This window comes from Chamaea fasciata, unplaced genomic scaffold (assembly GCF_029207755.1).
Source record: "Chamaea fasciata isolate MVZ Bird 193981 ecotype frontalis unplaced genomic scaffold, bChaFas1.0.hap1 SCAF_2, whole genome shotgun sequence".
Classification (NCBI taxonomy): domain Eukaryota; kingdom Metazoa; phylum Chordata; class Aves; order Passeriformes; family Sylviidae; genus Chamaea; species Chamaea fasciata.
Window position 1 is genome coordinate 75,875,742 of NW_027094087.1, and position 8,639 is coordinate 75,884,380.

General features: G+C 42.7%; 1 pseudogene; it reads right to left on the bottom strand.

Moving 5' to 3' along the window:
- Positions 1-3,988: 3,988 nt before the first annotated feature.
- LOC136285769 (2-oxoglutarate receptor 1-like) lies at positions 3,989-7,957 on the bottom strand (annotated as a pseudogene).
- Between the last annotated feature and the right edge of the window lie 682 nt (positions 7,958-8,639).

The window sequence follows — 8,639 nt, forward strand, 5'->3', positions numbered from 1 at the left end:
CATACTGTGCATTATACTTGCCTGCAGCAGCTCTGAAAAATCATGTTTCCTCTGTGTATTTAAAAAATCAGCATTGCAGCTTTAAATTTTGTTTTGGAAAGATATGCAGCTTGGTTTACCAACTTTAATTCTCTCCTTCTCCCTTTCTCCAAAGTACAGCTCTGGCTGAAAGCAGGAATGCAATTTTTTTCTCCTGCTTTAGGAGGCATCCAAGTCACTCTGCCCTCTGCCACAGCACCCTGTAGGCTAGGGCATCAAGGCATTTAGTCAGAAATACTCTTTTCCAGGTGCTATTTAAAGAACATGCACATTTTCTTTAGTATAAATGGGTTTTCCCCTCCTTCACTCATTTGGGGGGCGTTGAAAGTGAAGTGGCATCAGCTGGCACTGTTGAATGCCTCTACTGTCACAAAACATAAGGGAAAAGGGAACACATGAAGTATTTTCCTTTACATCTCTTCTCCTTTTCTGCTGGCAGGGAGAAGCTGACTTCAGAGCTGGTAGGACTTGAACAGTGATGTGCTCATTTGTCGTTTGCTGCTTTAAAGTTTAGGTTCACTCAACCTGCATTTACACACCAGAAAATCTTGGCCCATAGAAGCAGTCATTCAAAGTTCCTTTTGCTCACTTAGCCTTATCAGCAAAATGGCAGCATCTATGTGGGGTCTAAATGGCTCAGTGGTGAGCCTGGCACTGGCCCGCACTCCGTGTGGTGAATCATGGTTCTGTGCACAGATATAGATATAGATTAGATATAGATACACACACACACACACCATTACATCAGGACAAAATTGAAGCCTTCTGTCACAGCAATATCCAACACAGACATTGCCAAAGTAGACCATTTCCAAGCTGTTTTAGCCTTTCTCTCCACTAGATCTTTACCCAGCTATTCAGTTTGATGCTACATGCAGTCTGCTACACAGCTCTGTCCTTAGGTGTTCCACAGAGCAGCCAGATTAGGAGAGATTTTGTCAGTTCTCTTTTATGCAGAACATTACTGTCAGTATTTTTGCCCTCTGGGAGGTTTGAGTACGAGGAAGGCCTTTTTGCTTTCATTTCTTTTGGGAGCGCAAGAATTGGGATAACAAGGAAAAAAAAAGTTGATTTCCTCCCTGGACAAACAAAGGTAGAAAACACCTTTGCTGCAATCTGTGACAGTACACGAGTCACTGTGAAGAATAAGGTTTGACTTGTCTACAAAAACAGTTGGCAGCTCCACAGTTCCACCTTTAATGTCATCTGAGTTGACATTCCCTTGAGAGGTTTGCCTTGCAGAATTATTCTCTTGGTCCCTCTGCAGTCCCAGGCAGAGAGCAGCCTGCTGGTAGGTACTTGAGCTGATGTGACTGTCCTTGCAGACAAGCCTACCAGAGACTTTTGATAGAAGCCTGCTCACTGGAGCATAGCTCTGGTGTGAATTAGCCTGCAATAGTGTGGTAATTTATGTAGCTATATTGTCACACTGTGTACAGAGCTTGAAAAGTGTCTCCTGTTTACTGCAATTGAGGCACTTATCCTTGTTTCAGCAGTAAACTTAACAGCAGCTAAAAATAGAAGCTATCGAGTTTCACAGTAAGCAAAAGGAATGAGTTGCATGAGATAATGATCTCTCAGTCCTCCAAAGCACCTGAGCAGTCCTTGAATCCTTTAAAAGTGTCTGTGCTAAGGTTGAACTTTTCTCCTTTTCCAGACCCAGCCACGATACTGGGAGACATGACTGCCCTTCTCCTGGAGGTTTTTTTCCCCACCAGTGAACTACAGCTCCAGGCCCATCCCCTAATCTACTTTAGCACTTCAAAATCAGCTGGTTTAGCCCAAACAAAATGAAGAAACGTCGTGGATGGGCAGGTGAGATAGGAAGAAGGCAACCAAACAACATCTATATTAAGGAAAGAGAGGAAGGGGCAAAGAGGTAGCCCCTCTCCAAGTCACTGAGACTATCGCTTTTGCTGTCAGAGATGGAAAGCCTTGAGGACTTCCATTTCACAATTTTTTACCTTCAGTTGCTTCATTTTATATTGAACATGTAGTTATATTGAAGAGCTTCTGCTTGTGTGTTATAAGCTTGGCCTGGGCTTGAGAAGGAAGAGCTTCTGAGAACAAGAATTAAAAATGCTCTGACAGAGCAAAAAAAGATAATTTTTAATCCACTCCTTCAGATGTATATGTGTGAGTGGTAGACACATCTTGTCCTTTCACTGATGTGGAAGAGGAAGAGAACTTGTGCAGCGTGTTTGTACTTTTTACCCATGTTGGAGAGGTGGGATGTTATGAATCTATGTCAGGAGAGATTTATTTTGTGTGAATCACCTTGTGTTGTGTAATTTTTGGGGTTGCATTAACCATGCATATGTGAAACCAAGTAGCTTGACCATGATTGATCACTATCTACTGGCAACCTGTAAAATTTGGCCTTTGACAACAGTGCAGAAGAAGACAAATTAAACAGAAAACATGTCAAAAGGCCTGTGGCAGTGCTTCTGAAAGACATATCTGATGAATGGTCCTTTAACAAAGTATTTTAAATATCCACAAGGCGTAATAAACACTATTTTTATTTATGCATCTGCTCTTTTTGCCATAGCAGACACTGTCAGCCCACTGAAACTGTCAGCTCCTGTCCAACCTATGATTCACAATAACCACAGATCTTTCTCTATAAAACTGCTACCTAAATAATTGTTTCTTTTTTTTTCTCCTTTTGTGCTTGCATAATTCATTATTTCTACTTAAACATAGAACTTTGCCCCTGTCACTGTTTAGTAGCCACCTGTGTCTCTGAAGATCATTGCTGCAAGTTTTCAGCTTAATTTTGTCCTCTCAGCTTCATGTAAATACGTAGATATAAGAAAAGGACTTTATTTCATCATCCAATTTGATAATGAAAACACTAAACACCCCTGAACCCAGGACAGGCTGGCCAAATCCCCACTCTGTGGCTCCCCCTACTCTGATAGTAAATCACTAATATCTTGACTCTGAACATAAACTAGCAAAAGTAGTTTCCTCCAGACTGTTTCCTTAGCCTACACACAAGAGAGTCATCTCAGATAGTCAAAACTTCTTCTGGAGTCAAGATATGTGTTGTCATTGTATCCTTCATGTACGAGCCTGTTAATTTGTTGTAGTAGGAAATCAGAATGATCTGGGATTATACACAGATGATAGATTCAGGCTGGTACTCGTCTGTAATTGTCTTCTGCAGACTAATATGATTTAATTGATTTTTTTTCTCCATTTTTCCATATATATATATACACACACTTATATGCACATACATATACTCATATACAATTATATATATTTATATATCCTTGTAGTCACCATGTATGTCCTCCTCTCCTATTCTTCCCATCCTCCCCTAGGCCAGCTCTGAGATTCCAGCATTAAATTGCTCAGTGCCCTATGATGAAGTTCATCAGGTCCATCCAATCTGAAAACATCTGATTTATCCAGGAGCTTTCTAAGTACGCGATTCCGTGGTTTCAGCAACTGTGACAATATCTGCTGTTTTCACTTAGGCTGTAATAAACAAAGCACTACATCAGTGACAACACTGAAATCAATGGGAGTTGTTCTCATGTCCAGACTGAGCTCTCCATGTTTCTGTAATCAATAGAAAAGCCCAGAGCTAGAGAACCCTGTGTTTCCCAAATGTATTTGGGAACAATCTGGCTGGATGGTTTTAAATTTCACCTTCAACGTATCTTACAATCTTGTCTTTTCCCTTCTCTTTCTTTGGTTGCTAAGAGAGGTGTATATAAACCTGCTACCAAGACAGCTTTTTGACAAGTGCTCTCCTGCAGGGAGAGGGCAAAGTCAGCTGCAGTTCTTGCTGTCACACCACCACAACTGTCTTTGCAGGAGCTTAGAACACCAAAGCCATCCTGGGGTTGCTGGAATTTACTTCAAGGGACTCCTTCACAACTTTAACATGATTTCTGACTTGGTCATGTGGTTCTTGCTCCCGGATGTATTTGCTCTAATTACACCTTGAAAAAGAGAGCATGGCCTTCTGGAAGTTGTCTCCCACCATGACATAAAGCGATAGGTTGCGACATGTGTTGAGTGGAGCCAGTGGCTGAGAGACACAGCAGGCAGAGTGGATTTATCCTCCATGTGACAGCTGAGTGGACACAACTGTAGTTAACCTGACCTTTCATGTTGTTTGAAAGGTTTTTCTTCTGATCTTAGGCAACAGAGCCACCCAAAAGATGCAGAAGGAGAGGAAGCATACATAGAAGACTACCAAGAGGACAACAGCAAGTCTGAGAGCCTTTTGTTTGTAGCAAGCCCATGTGTGGGGCCAGTGGCCAAGGTGCAAATGATGAGCACATAGCGCAGAGTCACCATGAGCAAGGGCAAGAAGAAGGCTAGGCTGGTAAGCAGCCTCCTGATTGTGCCCAGGTTTTCAGAACTGGTAAGGGGTTAAGGCATGAGGACCTTATGTTTTGTGTCCCTTTTGAAGAGATCAAGAAACTGACAGGGCTGACAGCTTCCAGTGACATCAATCAAATTGTTGTGGAAGCCACTGCTGTCTACCGCTTCCTCTGGATGTCGGAGAGCTCCATCATGTGAACCATCACCATGTAGCAGAAGGCACTGAAGCAGGTGAGGAAAAGGATGCTGCTGTACATTTTGAAGTGGAAGCCAAAGCAGATGAACTTACACATGAATTCACCAAAAATCGAGTGCTCCCCAGTAGCACAGTAGTGCGTCAGGAAGGGAAGGCCGGTGAGGTAGAGCAGATCTGTGAGTGCCAGGTTCAGCCTGATTATGGTGTTGCTCTTTCAAGGCCCATCTTGAAGCTGTAAACACAAGTGGAAACTTCCTGGGAAACCCACCAAGAAGATCATGTTACACATAATGTGGAGGTACAAAGTCTTCAGACCAACTTCCACACAGTGCATTTGGGAAAATCACCTTCAGTGTCTTGCTGGGTGATGGAGTTGGCTAAATTGTCATTTGTTGTATTCATCTTTTCTCCTTAGCTGTTAAGGAATAGAGAAATGTTTAGTGCTTACTGACAGATCAGACTCCTCACATCTCATTAAAAACAACTTATAATCAGGTCTTTCAGTTGCTCATCAGTGCTCCTATGAAAGTGACTTTTATGAATAAGGAAAGACCTTGCTGTGTTGATAAGAACCAATCTTAATCTAGAAGCTTTTTATCAAATCTAAATAGTTCTGATTTTATTTTAAAATACATATTCCAGGAAAGGGCCTACACAGGCACAATGAAGCTGTAATATAAGGCCCACAGTGTTTGATGTGTGTCCCCTGGTAGACAAAGTTCACTTTCTGCTCTCCCCAGGGGTCTAATGGAGAAGAAGAAGGTGTTTCTGACCAAAAGTATAGACAGTAATTTCCAGAACATAACTGTTCCATAAAAGTCATTTGCAGCCTTGTGGGTTAAGTAAAACAAAACAAAACAAAACAAAACACCCATCCCCCCAAAAAACAAACAAAACAAAACAAAACAACATGGTGGATGTCGAAATTCTTTCACATTCTTTTTGCTACTGGAGTTGGTTAACATTTTTTTTCTTGCTTCTTGGAAACCACTGATAGTGGAATATTTCATTATTTTAGTTCATTAACAAGATTGATGTTGCCAAGAAATAAGTTATTTTTAGGCTTGTCGTTAGCTGCTATGTAAATTTCCATCCCCGCAAAATTTTTAAATGGTGTTTTGCTTTGACATTAGTCTTAGACAGAGTTTTTCTGAAACATCAGAATAAATTCATCCAATTTTCTAAAGCATCCAATTTCAAGATACAATATAGGACATGAGCAGGATTCGAGGAACATAAAGACAGCCTGGCATATAGCCTCTGCAATAGAAAAGAGATGGTCACTGATGCACATAGCAAATAACTGTTAACATGGCATTCAGGAAATGCATTTTCTGTGAGGAAGTGCCCTCTTCTAAAATGGAGCAGATGTTCTGCTGGAAGAAAATGAATACATCTAGCACATTTTTTTCCAGAGGAATGTAGCTTCTTATAGGATGATGCCTGTCTTTAAATTACTGCGGCCTGGATCTGTTAAAATGGATCCTACTGAATCACTGCTTCTATTTCTTTTTTCACTCTGAATTTTCTTGCTCTAACTTCTTCCCTCACTTGTGAGAGAAGAAAAAGGTTGCAGGATTTAGATTCAAATTTGTATAGAACATTTGGTTCAAATATATTTAAAATACTTTGAAAACTGAAGCTGGAGCTTGGAAAGATGCATGCCAAACACTGGCAATGGTTTTTAAAGAGCAAAAAAGTTTCAAACCTCTTGTCATGGCTGGGGATGTTGCAGGAGTGGTTTGGGAAAATTCACAGTTGTGCAGCAATGCCATCATTCCCAAACAAACTTGAAGCCTCTGCTGAGACTAATGGTTAACCAGGCTGACAGCAGCAGCTACAGCCTACATAAGCTGTGCTGTGCTCCCTCAGGCAGGGAGCACCAGGGCTGTGCCCACCCCGCTGTTCACGGTGCACAGCTGTTGAGCCAGCTGAAGGGCATGGCTGGGAGCTGCTCCACGCACCACTTTCTCTGTGGTTTTGTGAGACTTTCATTCTGTCAGCAGCTTGTTCACCACCAACCAGCAAACCGTAGAGGCCAGAGGGCAAATGCCTGTGGATCACCAAAAAGCACACCAGTGGCACTCAACCATGTGATCCCTACTGGCAGCCACTTGCTTTCAGAGGTTTTTGGAGCCTTCACTATCCATGTGCTCTATGTTATGGCTGGATGCAGGTCAAGGAACTCCCTCAGAAGCCAGACCACACCCCAAGCCCTGCACTGGTTATGGAAACACAAAGTGTGGACAAGTATTGCAAGAAAAGTACATGGGTGTGTGGTTTCAGTTCTGAACTGCCCTAAGGTTACAACAGGTTACAACAGGGACCAAAGGAAGAAGATTGTGAGTCTTTGCTGTTGGCCTTGTTATTTTGCTGTCTGAATTACAAATAGAATTTAGCCAAAACTTAAATCTAATTAAGGAACAGTTTGTACTGTGGCAGATTTTATCACACTAAGTAATTGGCCATAATGGCACTTCTGCAGCCCAAGCTGAGGGCAAATGATATATGCTGTAGACACATAATGAACTTTAAATAAATTATCCAAAAGCAGAACTCGTACTAGAAGGGAACTAGATTATTGAAATAGAAATCTTTCAGTCTTAATGGTGGAGCCACTGCTTTATTACATGGTATTCTTTACTGTAACCAATTGATTGGAGTCACTTTAAAAAATGTTGTGATTGCATGTCTTTAATTGCAGTCACATATAAGGGAAACTTGTCTGCTTCTGCATTGTGATAATTTAATTACAGCCTGCTGGAAATAAAAGCCAAATGGCTGCAGCCATGGCAAAGTAACCCAGTGCCTGTAATTGGACTATATTTCACACAGATGTGTTGCTGAATAAATTAAATAGAATTTGGCTCACAGTGTTCAACTCTTCAGCTGACTTAGATTTAAAAGACACAAATGATATACTTAGGGATCAAGATGTGGGCCCTCCTTCCCTTACCCTTTATAATTCAGGAGATATTTTCATGCAGAAAGAGCATGTGGATTTAACTGAAGTGTTGGATGCATCCCAGATAAGTTTAATTTGTTCCATCTTCTATCATCTCTCTTCACTTTGCCCTCCCTCCAAGTTCCTGCCTTTAAATCAAAATATGCATTTTACCTATAAACCCTTAGTGTTGTTTTCTCTCCTCTTCACAGCTGGTTTCTAAAATACCTTACTCCAGCTGGCAGTTTGCTTTTAAATTCCACAGGTATGTGCAGTAAGACTGGCTGGGAAAGCCCCCATGGGCTATCAGGCAAGTTGTGGGAACGTTCTGACTGTTCCCAGGTTTCTGCCAGGTGATGACAGCATGGGCTCCCAAGTGCTAAGCCAGAGCAGCTCTGTCCCCTCTCACCTACCTGCAGACTAACTACCATGTCCCCAAGTGGCAGGGCTGTCCTGGTTTCACCTGTCCTCCCATCTGGCCTCCAACACGTGTTTGGGACATGGGGACCTACCCTGTTTCACTCCCAAAATTGGCTGGGACTGCCTGTAACCTGCCCAGTTTGGCTGGAGTGGTTTGCTAGGGTTGCTTCCAGCCCACAGTGAGGGAGGCAGGCCAGCAGCACTCAGGCAGGGAGAGGCAGCAGCACCAGCTCAGTGCCTGTCTAAAGGAATACCCATCCTCTGAGTCCCAGAGCACAGGAGAGGTGGGAGGTGGGGGGAAGGATGTGGAAAGAGCAGGGTTTTGAACTGGTAGGAACTTCTCTGCAGAGAGCTTGTTGGATACTGTGAGCTGAGACCAAACCCTTGCCTCTCAAGGACAGCAAAGGTACCCATGCTCTCCAAACTGGGAGACTGGTGGGACCTGTTGTCCCTTCTGCATGGGTGGATCTGGCTCTGAGAAGAGCAAGGACTCTTTGAACCAGGGTTCAAATGGGTCTTCTGGCTGGGAGAGATATTTAAGACCATGTGATTGGGAGGGCAGCCCAGCTGGAGGCAGGTTTTGATGGAGAAAAGGACTGCATGAACGACAGACAACTACCCTGACCATGTTACACGACTCCATCACTTTTCTGCTGACTTGTCCAGAGGTCAGAGGAAGGGCTTTGTCAAGAG